At 47.3% G+C, this 13444-nt stretch overlaps 1 protein-coding gene across 6 annotated transcripts in view; it reads right to left on the bottom strand.

Moving 5' to 3' along the window:
- The window catches only part of LOC122364481, a 39548-nt gene extending 33440 nt beyond the window's left edge, over window positions 1-6108 (bottom strand). For 5 of the 6 annotated variants that reach the window (XM_043334878.1, XM_043334879.1, XM_043334876.1 and 2 more), the window contains exon 1: window positions 5812-5997. The gene's annotated coding sequence lies outside the window, so the exon portion shown is untranslated. Of the gene's footprint in view, window positions 1-5811 lie in introns of all 6 variants that reach the window. The other variant, XM_043334881.1, reaches the window with a different exon arrangement.
- Between the last annotated feature and the right edge of the window lie 7336 nt (window positions 6109-13444).

Here is a 13444-nt window from a genome sequence, read left to right as displayed (position 1 = left end):
CCGTCTTTTTTTGGAAACAATTTACTCAGTTAAAACCTTCAGGGCTGCCACTATTTAACGCTAGAGCCTCTCCAGCACCCGAGCGTAGCGTTCCTTATTGACGGTGGCCGTGGTGCCTTTCGATGTTTCGAGGGAAACGGTCCGAATGAGCGGTAAAATCAACCCAGAACTGTCAAGTTTGGGCTTCATTCCCTCTGGGCACAACGTTATAGAGCCCTCTGCACAGTCTCACATTGACGTAATGATGTGTTATGTCCACCGCCTGTCTCATCGGACCGTTTTCCCTCGAAACACCGAAAGGCACCACGGTCACCGTCAACAAGGAACGCTACGCTCGGGTGCTGAGAAGGCTCGGGCGTTAGATAGTGACAGCTCTGGAGGGTGTAACTGAGTACACTGTTTCCAAAAAAGACGGGGCTCCATCTAGCACATAAAGAGCGAGGCTCTCCTGGCTGGAGGAACACTTTAGAGGGCACGTGACCAGTCAAAAAAGCCGAAATTTCATGGCCAGCCCTCTTCTCAGGCCCGACGCCCCTGGTTTTTATCTGTGGGGTTTAATGAAATCACAGGTGCCAGCCATGAGCCCAGAGAGTCTCCCGAACGTGATGAAGACGATTTGGAAGGTCGCACGTAGAATCCAACCGATTTGTGCGCTGAATTCATCTCGCGAGGTTGCGCGGTACACATATCTCTAAATTCTGCGAAAAAGGGGTTACTCAGAACACGCGCTATGGGGGACGCCCAGGAGCGAGAAAGAGTGTGAATGACACCAGGTATAAAACTTCCAGAAAAGGTGATTCAAATGCACTAATTCATTTTGAGCTATTACTACTCGCTTTGATGTCACGGGCTGTTAAAATCAAAACATATTTTTCTTTCCACCCTGTAAGCTTAATGAGTGCGTTTGCATGTTTGGCAAGAAACCCTTCTTTTTTATGCTTATGCATGTGGGCAAACTTTAGATATTAAATTTTCTCATGAAAATGACCCTCGATAGAGGAAAGATAAGAATAACTTGACAATTCCAGATATATGCTTTATGTTTACACCAAGGGAGCCGGGATTTCTAGTGTTTCTTCTATTGCCCGTGAATATCGCTTTTCCACTGGCCGCCCTCTTCACTCCACTCCTAGGCGCTCTGCCAACGACCCGTGACGCTCCAAGAGAATAACAACAGCCCTCACCTGGCGAAATTGTCCCGTAATGGAAGTAAATAAAGCCGCATTAGGGCGGACAGTTGCAGGTGACATTGTCTCTGGATAGTACCGAAATAATTGCCGAGTCTGTGCGGGGACGGTCACGGTACAGACGGCCGGGTTCGACCCACCGAGACCCACCTAACGGGACGGGGCGGGGGCGGGGGCGGGGCGGGGTGGCGCGTCCCCTCCCACCCTGACCGCCGGTCCCGCCGACCGACCCGCGGTCACAGGGCGCCACGCACCAATTACCGACCAGCAGTTCCCAGAGGGCACACAATTACTGTCGGGGCGGCCGGCGCGAATGTGACGAAATTGAGCCGTTCCACGGCACCGGGCGTCTGAGCCGTGACCGATCGCCCCGCGACGGTAGCCACTCCATTCCTGAGGCGAGGTGGGAATCCGAGATGGCTGATAGTTGGATTGGTATACAGCACATCTATGATTGGTATTATACGGCACACCTATCTTGGAACAGCGAACAAAGTTCACTGTCCGTGGCTTGCCGACATAATGAACGCAACAGGAGCTCGAGAATACTGATAGCCATGCGAAACCTATGACGAAAAGCTGTAATTTGTTATTACGCCCTCCATGTTCATACCATATCTATTTTGCTCTCCCTCATTTACCTCATGACGGTTAAAGGGACTATCCCACCTTCTAAAATGTTGTTAAAACCAGTTCAATTGTGCCCGACTTTATAGATTGGATGACCAGGAACACGGTTCTGGCATTTATTTTTCATTAAACATCTTAGGCTTCCCATATTCCAAACACAAACTTTCAAATATGTGACGTCACAGCCCAAAATTACCTCCTTCCCCAGGCCACATTACTGTCATAAAGCTAATTCTTTTTACTCTGTAGGCACCACAACAAAGTTTAGACCAAGTTTTAAGCGATTTTTCAACGAACAAACCCATTTAAATCAGAATGACTAAACGAGGTGACGTCACACTAACGGTCGCTCCATGTTGAAGATAGGGCCTTGTACAAGGTCCATTTTCAAATGAAGGGAACGAATTTCTTCAACACCAAGAGGCCGCGGGGGTTGCAACCTAGATAGATAGTGGTTTCTGAACCTCGCCGCAAACTTGGCTATCTCAACTCAAACCCCATGTTAAAGGTGGGATAGTCCCTTTAATGGGCCGCAGTATAGCAGTCTCTGATCTAAGAACCAATGTGGAGGTGTCCAGAAATCAAAGACCACTTCACCAGTGCCATTTGACATATTCCAACCGCCTCCAATACGGTCACCTCATTTGACTGTATGATACGCTCTATCGGGGATCAGCTGATGTCACGGGGAATATCCGTCTGGTGACTCTGCACCGGGGCCGGACCGCATGGCGCTCCCAGGATGTGCAGACCGGGTCTCTGACCGCCCCGTGGCAGTCGTGGGGGTAAGTCAGGTCAGCACAGCAGGCACTGGGACCCTCGTGAGGCGGTCGGGCGCCGCATGACTTGGCTCACCGGCAGCTGTATTGACTGTGTCTTTTTGTGACGCCGCTCTTTTGTCTTGTTTCCGAATGTTTTGCGGCACGTGTGCTGTGGCGTGTGACATGACATTTCTGGCTCCACTGGTCATCCGTAAAGCTTCTCAGGTCATCTGCTAGAGACATAATCGGCGGTGGGACAGCGCAGGCAGCGCTATGAAAAACGAACCGAATCCGTGGAAAACCAGGCCCGAACTATGGGTTTATCGAACGGCGAAGCTGGAATACGTTTGTTCGCCTCCCGCTCAAGCTATTAAGGTGTGTACTAAGCAACTTTGACTTCACTGCTCTCTGCTTCATGAACTGGCCGATGTAGGGGAAACATTGACCTTTTCCTAAATCATGGCATGATATTTTAGGGCTCAAAAGTCATAGTATAGGTATAACAATGCGCTCTCACCGCCTGATTCTAGCGCGTCCCAGAACTTACTCCCCGCTGATATACATAATTGCGGCCGCGATGGGTAATTAAATAGACTCACATGGCAGTGCAGCCTGTGAGACGGCAATTTAGCGATGTCTCGCTGACCGGAAGTGCCCAGCTAGGTGCCTTTGGCGCCGTCACGGTGGCTGTCGCGCTATAACTGGAGCCGGCGCGCCGGGGGCGGCTGCGTATTCCGTCAGCGTGCTGCAGTCGGCGCTCCTGCTCCCCACAGACCGACCACAGACGCCGGAAGTGAGCGGTGGTTCCAGCCTGATAGTCGGAGAGCCGCCCGTCGCGCCGGCGGAGACTCCGCTCTGAGTGTGCAGCGTCGCGCGCCGTCGGGCGGTAAGACGAGCCGGATCAGCCGCGCCGACTAGTGGGTCAGGGGTGACGCGCGGGGCGGCGGCCGTGACGCCGAGGTCGGTCACCGCCCCCGCCCCCGCCGCCGCCCCCGCCGCGCCGCCACGGGATCCTCGCAGACCTGACTCACCGCCAAGGGGAGGAGGGGAGGATGGGGGGGGAATAACTGGAGTGTTTCAGGAGCCAAATGTGTTTGGCCACCAGTCAAGTAACGGTGGATCAGCTCAAACCAAAATCATACCTTACACGTTTGGGTAACGGTCTTAATCCTGAAATTGCCCACACCATGGAGGCGATGAACGCAGAATTTCGATGGTGATTTGGCTGCGTTACCGTTTGATGATCCGTTTCGTAATCACTGTCGAACATTAATGTTATTTGCTGAAAGTATTTGAACTTTGTTTCTTTCAAAGATTTATGATTTTTACACTCAAATTTAACTTTTTCCTTCTTTTCGTGCTTGGGTATATCTATCCTGTCTAGAACTTCAATCTTAACAACATTTCTTTGATAAGAATATTCGCGCTTTCTACGCTATTTTGCCCTCAGTTTAAAGGGCAAAGCTGGGTATGTAATTACGTGACGCTGTTAAACGCGCAAGTTTTTAGCAGCTTTGTTCTTAATTTGCGCAGTACTTGACACTTAAAATAGTATTGGCAGAAAATGGTAGATTTGGTGGCTGACGTCGCGCTTATGTGAAACAGCCTTATACAGCAGAATTTGCTTACATAGCTAAAATTTGACAAAGATGGAGCTAGCTTTGAAGATGACAGACTAAATACACATTTGTACGGCCAAATATAGACATAGTTAGTGCACACAGCTCAGTAAAAGTGCAACCGATTTTGACTTCGACATATGCCGTACTTACTGTCGAATTCGTCTGCACTTTTACTGTGCATTGCCGCCTAAATTGGACGTAAAAATATGTAATGATTATATTACTTAACGTCGGTTAGACTTCATAGACAGCCTTCTAAGACCATCAGGCTAATGTTTCCCCTCTTTTCCTTTTGGGTACACGGATGTAGTTGTTACAAAAAAACACGTTGGTTTCATAGATTATCCTTGTTCACTGCACTGAATTTTCTCCTTGTTCCTCTCTGTAGCCTGAAGGAAGAAGCAGAAAAACATAATTTTACCTAGGAAGGATGTAATGATAATGCTTCGTCAGCATCTGATTATTTTGAACAAATTCTGGAGCTTGTTAGTAAGAATCTAACTATGCAAAACAAATTCTTATAGGACACTGTAAAAGTCCGCGACTGCAATGCTTTTTTTTCTTTTACTTGCATGGATTGAACGCATTGAAACAGTTGAGAGATCTCATATCGATATCGATAATCAAATAACAAGTCAATCGTATGACGTTCCCGCCAACGATTTCATGAGCATTATCATTACATTGATAGGTAGTTACATATGAATTTGAGGAATAAATGAAAAATGCAGCGCATACCGTCCAACATAACTGGTGCATGTATCCGAAGACTATCTATCGTTCTGCATTACAAACAAACGGGATTCGGATTGCAGAGGTCCCGCAATTCGTAGTGCTCACAGCTCTTCATTTCCCTGATAGGGCCTCAAACCGATCTCGAGGAGCCGTTCCCGTGCGAGCTCACTTGTCGTTCTCAGACGGCCCACACTTGTCGCTGAGGGCCCATGCTAGTTTAAAAGAATATCGTGCCGGTCGGAGAGGGCGCAAGAAAGTTATTAATTACCTGCATTTTAGTTGCTGCAGTGGGTTAAAGGGACCCTCCCACCTTAACATTAGTTTTGAGTTGAGATAGCCAAGTTTGCGGCCAGGCTCAGAAACCACCATTTATCCTGGTCGCAACCCCCGCAGCTTTATGGTGTTCAAGAAATTTCTTCCCTTTACTTGCAGGGTGGGACCAGCGTGGTCCCTATCTCTTAACCATTACGGGAATCTGATGACGTCATCAGGTTTTCGAACGTCCGTTAAATGTTTGACTAAAACGTTCTGTAGCACGCGGTGGTATATGCTGCTTTGCGCGCAACAAATGCCGCACTTTCAAATAAAGTCGCTAGGAACAGCGGAGATCCCAAAAAGTAAACAAAAGTAAAAGTCTAATATCTTGAAAACCGGTGAATATTTTTCGATGAAATTTGGTAGATATTCGTTTTTGCTCTTTCTGAACCGAGCGACATCACTTTCATGCCAATTCATTAACTTTTTTGAAGGTGGGATGGTCCCTTTAACGCTTACGGGGTCCAAATTCCCAATAACCCACAATATCTCCATTCCTGAAGTATCCTATTCAATGTCCACAGCCTCCGACCAGACGCCGGCGCTGCTCCACCAACTCACCTGTATCCCGGCGCGCCGGTCACAGGTCAGCCGAGTTCAGCTCAGGTGTCCGTCTGCCCGGGGCGGTCGCTGGAGGTGCCGCGAGCCGAGCCGGTGCCGAGACTGTGCTGGCCGCCGCTACCACCGTCGGGAGCGCCGCTCCAGAGCTCTTCACGGCCCGGGTCGCCGCCGCCGACTGCCGACGCGACGCCGCCAGTCCGGCAGTACACCGTGTGACCGGTCGGCGCGACAGGTGCCGTCGGCGCGACGACGTAAACGAACTCGACCGGCGCGGGCGGCGGGCGGGCGGCCGATCTGTCACGGCACCGGGGGGCCACGGGTCAATGTTCTGGGTCAACACGGAGACGGACTGGTCGGTGACGGCTTTTTTCGTGTTTGCAACATCTGCAACTTCTTTGTCCTCCGAAAGTATAGCGATGGTTCTCAGTGGTGCTGGAATGGCTGTCTTGGAACGCGACGGCTGGCCATGCGATTTCGGTGATGGTCGTTACCGATTCTGTAACTTCGTCGTAAAACAGTTTTCTGTTCTCAAGATGAATTTTGACGGGCAATGAACGTCATAACTGGTGTTTGGTTGATGTCATCAACATGCAATAATCCAAAACATTGCTTCTGATAGTGAAGTTATATGAATTCTCGGCCGCTGACCGGCAAATTGTGAACGACGTCCCCTCAATTTCTCCGGGCATTCCATGATGTCTCCACCAAATGATATCAAGCAAATAGGGAAAATGAAAAGAGAAAGGGAAGAAATGGTGAGAGGCGCACATGCAAGCATTTTCAAGTTGAGCTTGGCAATGGTAACCTTTTCCGTTCTTTATCTTTATCATCTGCAATTTGTGCGGAATCCCACGCATCAATGTTTGCATTGATCGAATAGAATTGATTTAGATAAAAAACGTTGTTTAAAAAGGAGATGTCGACAGAACCTTCTAATTTCGACTAAAACGAGAAGCCGACGTTTGAGCTGTTTGCCTACTCCCTTGCCATTTGCTCCTGACACAGAAATCCCTTTCAATCTGTAGCATGAATGATGTTTATGTCAGAAATACTCAGGTGGGATACTGACCACGTTTCCATGGGCACTCGTGATCCGGATCAGTAAATTTAAATCGTATAATATTTCTCGAACTCTTTGTTACGGGTTATAATTCAGAGTGGATTAGGCTTATATAATCAGTTAATCCCTTATTCTAATTTTCAATTATTGGCTAACTATAAAGGATTAGCTAATCCACTTTTGCTTATCCGGATCACAGATGCCCATGGAAACCGGGCTACTGATTACGCTATGCACTTGTAGATATGACCAACGTTTAACCCGCGCCCCGTTGGGCTCTGCCGAGCAACGCGCCCGGTTGGGGGGGGGGGCATTTTGGCCCCCCTAAGATCTCGAGAACCACGCAACCTAGCGACAAGCGGCAAACGGTTTTGGATAGCCCTATCAAGGAACTACCTTGTGACCCAATTTTATTGACCTAAGTCAAACCGATGACGCCACAGGTCAGGTCAAAGGTCCAATTTTCACCGTTTACAGGCATTTCAAGAAATGCGTTGTAAAATCGAGTAAAATGCATTTCATTGAAAATCATCGATGGGGAAATGTTCTTCAAACACATATTTTGCTATTTGAGGTCACTGATACCAGGTCAGGTCACAGAGGTCAGGCCACGGGGGGGGGGGGTCAAAATATGAAAGTGTCGTGTGATACATGTTTTATGGTCCATTTTACATGACAAATGCGATTATGTGGGTCAAGCAGCCTTTGGGGCCAGCTTAGGTCACGTTTTGGTCAAGGTCAGGTCAAGGTCAGGTCAAGGTCAGGTCAAATTAGGTCAAATTTCAAGGTTAATATTTTTGCATAAAATGGGTATCGAATCGATGCGGCTCGTCACGGGGAGTTCAATAGTGGTCTTTGTTTTACCGTACGTGGTCTAGAATCGCTAAAAATTGAGTTCAAAAATTTGACGTCATCATTTTTGAACAGTTTTTTCGCTATAACTTGGCCAAAAAATGAGATATCGATCTGAAATTTGGTATGTATATAGAAGAGCGCAGGGACTATCAGATATATACCGTTTTTTCGAAATTCGGAATACTTTTGGATTTTTTAGTTTTTCTAAAAAAAATCAATTTTTTTTGAATTTTTTTGGGTCAAAAACCCAAAATTTTGAAAATCCCAGATAGCAGTTTTGTAGCACCGCTTTTTGTCTACTAGACCATATAAAGAACTTTGAAATTGCTTGATAACTGTAGATTTGGTTAGCGTTTCAAGATTGCATGTTTTTTGCTCATTTTTGCTCGAACATGACCTCAGTTTGACCTCAATAACTCCTGACCTAAGGTGAGCTAAGACTTGAAATTTAGAGTGAAGGTGTCGAATTGATGCCCGGGAAGGTACTGAAAATTTGGCGGCGCTGCGCGCCGCCGTTTTCTTGCTATTCAGGAAAACCACAGGGGGGGGGGGGGGCAAAATGGCCCCCAACGGGGCGAGGGTTAACATGGTCTCACTTACGCTAAACGTCTAACGATGGATGAGTCTTCTAGCTGTCTTATTGCCGGTAATGACGGACGCCTGACCTCCAGCTCTTGACGGGTGGCCAGCCTGAGATTGCCACCTGCCTTGTCATGTAACCTTAGGCTTATCCGAGCTTACAGTGCTATAACATCGGTTTTATCCCTCATCTTTCAAATGTCGATCGCGCCAAATTTAAAAGTATGTTGTTACAGAGCAACATTACTCAAACCTAAGAACTTGTAGGGATTCCTTACAAAGCCATGTGTTATTATATCGAACTGGTAGGGCCAGCCCACTGAACAAGTGGCTAGTGAACTGGAAACCCGAATGTTGGTAACGGTATGATACCAATTACGCTGCCAAATCGGTCGGCGAGTGCAGTGACCCTCGAACTCCAGCTCTACGCAGCCAATGACTCATACCAACAGGGGCAGAACCTTATCGAGATGGTAAAGTGCTTATAAATATGAGTATACCTACTCGCAAAAATGTTTGAATATTTTTTACAGGCGGATGTACAGAATGAAATATGTATAGCGATGCATATTGATTAAATAGGCTCTGTAAAAATATGTTAATAAAGAAACCCTTGAAACCCGATCTTTGTTACAAGCAAGCTGTCTGTTGTTTTTTATCCATCAAATTGGAGCCAGCCCAATAAAATCCCTCTAACTAAACTATGATACCTCTGACCTTGAACAATTGATCATACGATCGATGTCTTTAAATATATAACTAAACATCTCCTTTATTTTGAGGTAGGTATGTCAGAGTCGTGAGGCACATCAAAGCGCGACAGAGCGAGCACATTGAGTCACTGCTCGGATGAATGATCAAGCCGTGTGCTGGAACTGGTGCATGTCTAATCCTATACCACAGAACAGCAGAGGAGCACACTGGGCGGTTGTTACGTGACGAGAGAGAGAGAGAGAGAGCGAGAGAGAGAGAGAGAGAGAGAGAGAGAGAGAGAGAGAGAGAGAGAGAGAGAGAGAGAGAGAGAGAGAGAGAGAGAGAGAGAGAGAGAGATAGAGAGAGAGGGAGAGAGAGAGAGAAAGAGAGAGAGAGAGAGAGAGAGAGAGAGAGAGAGAGAGAGAGAGAGAGAGAGAGAGAGAGAGAGAGAGAGAGAGAGAGAGAGAGAGAGAGAGAGAGAGAGAGAGAGAGAGAGAGAGAGAGAGAGAGAGAGAGAGAGAGAGAGAGAGAGAGAGAGAAGGAAGGAGAAAATGAGAGAAGAATTATAATACGCGGTATACCGAACTAAGTGCAAAGAAATAGAACAAAAGGTAAGGGAATTGTATACTCGTACGTACAACACATTTAACGTGCAACGTGCGAAGACAGCTGCAGAAACCCGAGAAGAATGGAAGCATAGAACAGCTGATAGTTCAGATCAGATTAGACAGAGACGCGAGTCTATAGACCGAAGGTGGGACGAGGCGGACTGTCAGTTGTAACATGATGGAGAGAAGCTCCCCAGTGCCGCTCTGAGCAGCGGTATACTGTCCAGAGTCCCACAGGCGAGAGCTAACGGGGCGTGGCTGTGGGAGCTGCATGGTCCGACCCAGTGAGGAGCCTCATCCGACCCAGTCCGCAGCTGTAGCCGAGTGCCGATCCAGTCTGCAGCTGTGTCCCACCTAGTCCGGAGCTGTGTCTGATTCAGTCAAGAATTGGGTCTGACGTAGTCAGGAGGAGAGTCACACCCAGTCCAGAGCTGTGTCACTTCCAGTCCAGAGAGCTGTGTCACTCCCGAGTCTGCAGAGCTGGAGCCATCCTCCTCCGACCCAGTCAAGAACTGTGTCCGACATTGTCCGAATCTAGAACCGAGGCCCAGTCCGGACAGCTGGATCCATCCTCGTCCGACCCAGTCCGGAGCTCAGCCGATATATACATAAATTCTGCACTAAGCCGACCAGCTGACAACTCAGTTCGGGACTAAGCCGGCCAGACGACGTGCTAGTCCAGGACTCAGCACACACGCACACACTAAAAAAATACGTCACGGCTTAGCGCAATGCAGATAATCAAATTAAATATATTGAGCGCTAATTATGTCTTCATTAACTTCATTTACCTTTAACGCGGAATTTGTTTGCCCCTGTTCCAAGGTAATACAAAGTCGACTAGCATACCAGTCATCAGAATGCGTTTCGCTGTTCATTATTTACTCTTTATCTCCAAGTTCAGTAGCTGCTGTAATTTGTTTATCGGATTGCGGTGCAAAGCTGGGTCAGCATAACGGCATTAGCACAACATATGCAGTTGCATTCATACGTCAGGGCGCATCAGGCAGGAACTTCTTCCGGCTCTGACGTGCCTGAGCGATAATCCTTCCTGATTCCCAGCACCGCCACTCATGGCTCCGAGCTAGGTCTGCACGCCGTTCTGGCTACCGGTTTTCTAGTCCAGCATTGTGACCGTCACTACCCCGTATCATCAGATAAGACAGCTAAGTGGAACTAAGGAAGCCGACAAGTTATGCCGGCGTCTAATTAAAACCCACCTCTGTGGGACCTGGCCGCCAGTGCAGCTTCACGGGCGCAGCCTTCTGTGGGACGGGGACACATCACTGGGAGAAGCCCCGGGGGCGGACACCCGCGGGGCAGGACGACGACCCCGACCGGCCTCGCTCTGACGTGAGACGGCGACCCAGGCCCATCGAGCAGGAAGCCGCCAAAGACGCGAGACCATATCTGGAGCTGCTGAGAGGTCGCTATCGGTGCGGTCATCTCGGTCGCCTGCAGAGTCAGTGACATGCAGGCAGCGATTTACCGGAAAACGTACATGGTCGTCTGCCAAACCCAACTGGCTAAACGGGTCGCGCTGAAGTGAACACAATTGAGAGGGTTGACGGGTGGCGCGTGTCGATACATTGGGTGGCCCTGCCAGAGCAGAGGACAGCTATTTCAAGGCGGATGGTTCCTTTGAACTACGAACAGGATGATCGCATGTATTTCGGCTGACTTGGCCTGAGTTCGGAGAATTACGTAATCGATTGGTGAGCGTTGAACTCAGCAGTTGTTAGGGCCCTGGATATTTTCTGTTGACATGTCACGTTCAATTACAAGTAATTTATATTCAAGCCACTGCAGGCAAAATATGTTAGCTTTGCAAGTATGAATGACATCAATAGTGTTTCAGGATTTTTCCATGTTCACGTACCTAGTTATTTGTTTCATTATTCGGGCTAAGAATACTAGTTTCGGCTAATTCGTCTCTCGGCCAAGGCTCTATTGATCTGGTGGTGCAGCGGCTATTGGGCAAACTGGCAGCAGGGCCAGAGACTAAACCCCAGATTCGTGCGGAAAAATTAGGCCCACAAACACAATGTGACTGAAAGGCTCATGCATTGCTTAGCTAGAATACGTGCAAATACGCCTCATTGTTTTCCACTATTTTTAAAAGAAATGCTTCATCAATCTTGCATTTATCTCTGTGTATGAATGCTTAATTGCTTAGATGCATGCATCGGTAATTGGATACGAGTATTTCTCGGTTTTATGACTGGCTTCCTTGCAAGCAATCCTTCAACCGGTTTCACCTATCGCACTCCTGGCACAATTCATTTCTGTTTTTCTTTAAGAAGTGTCCAAGTGGACACCACGACCAGCATTACAGAAGAAGTTAAATCTAATTATATAAAACTGCACTTGATTGTCGGTCGTCTTTCATACAGCTTTCAGCGTTCCTGCAAAATACCGCCTAATCAATCTTTAAATGTTTGTGATCTTCGGAACAATTTCAAGTGTTCGCTCTCTTGTGTTTTTCAGTCTGGACACAAAAGTCGGTCAGCAAGGTGCCACGTGTCGTCTTTCTTTGTAAGGGTGATTGACACAGGCTTACCTCCGCGCCACATGGTCGATGATGACTGTTTTTCCTGTAGGACAGGTTATAATGGATGCTGCTGGTAATCGGGTATGATATGATAGATTGTTTTATGGGACAGCCATCGTCTATCGAGTGACCAAAAGCGCACACCACAGTTCAATTTTAATGTTCTAACTGTCATGAAATGCAGTCACAGTATCATGGCAGTAATCTGTGCAGATGCATTACTATTCCTGATATCCGGTGGGTCACTGGCAACAAAAGAGTTATGCAGAGCTGCAAGTACCGGAGTTGCTTCATCAAGGACAGATTTCTCATAAAAAAATATATTTTTACGTTGTAGGATAATGGTGATAGAATCTGTAATCCCTAAATGATGTGGAGATTATGAGTGGTATATTACTGTTTTTGATGTTTTAAAGTCAGTGGTGAGATACATAGAAGATAGGAAGGTTAACTTGCCCATGATCTGTGCTTTATGCTGCGTGCTGAGTTATGGCAATTATGAGAAGCGTCGGTTTCTGTAAAGGAATGAATGGCTGGGAAAACAGGTGCCATGTTTTCGTTGAATTCACATATATTAATTGTAAACGTCGCTTTTGATTTTTTTCGCACTAAACAATCCAGTGTAGGTATTCAGGCAACGTTGATCTATTTCCGTCCTATGCGTAGCTTCTATTGATTGACGAGATACTAATGTGACTGAACAATTTTCTAAAACTTTACTGTCACCCAATTAACCTGTGAATTATAATCTACCGACGTATCGACTTATGCCGACTGCATCATTGTTTTACTGCCAGCATTATTCATCTATGACGCGTTTATCGTTTTGTTTCGCAACTGCGGCGATAATGGCGCTGAGCCGTGGCGTTTGCGTCGGTCGCCGACCTGCGTGGCTTTGTCCACGCGTGTATCGACGATAAAACTCAGCCGCAATGCTGTTCGGTGACTACACGTGCTCACGATTGGTCGTCAGTTACGCGCGCCGTAAATCGGATATGTGACCGAAGCGCGAGGAAGAAATAGCAATGCAGATTGGAATAGAAAATACTCAGCTTGGGCGTATCTGTTAAGACGTTTGCTGTAATATTTCCGCATATAAAGCTGCTTAAACCAAAACAATATCAACGGCATCAAAGCGATGCTCCAGTTCAACTCGTTTATATCGCTATTACTTTGAGATCCATTGATATTTGATAGCACCATGCGATGTGTGTTTAGAAGAGGCTATTTGTAGAGTCCTTGCTGCATGTACCCAACAGGCAAGTTAAAACAGAAACTTTTACTAGG

This window comes from Amphibalanus amphitrite, unplaced genomic scaffold (assembly GCF_019059575.1).
Source record: "Amphibalanus amphitrite isolate SeventyFive unplaced genomic scaffold, NRLGWU_Aamphi_draft 000679F_arrow, whole genome shotgun sequence".
Lineage (NCBI taxonomy): Eukaryota > Metazoa > Arthropoda > Thecostraca > Balanomorpha > Balanidae > Amphibalanus > Amphibalanus amphitrite.
The sequence above is the reverse complement of the archived record's forward strand: the minus strand, read 5'-3'. Positions and strand labels throughout refer to the sequence as shown.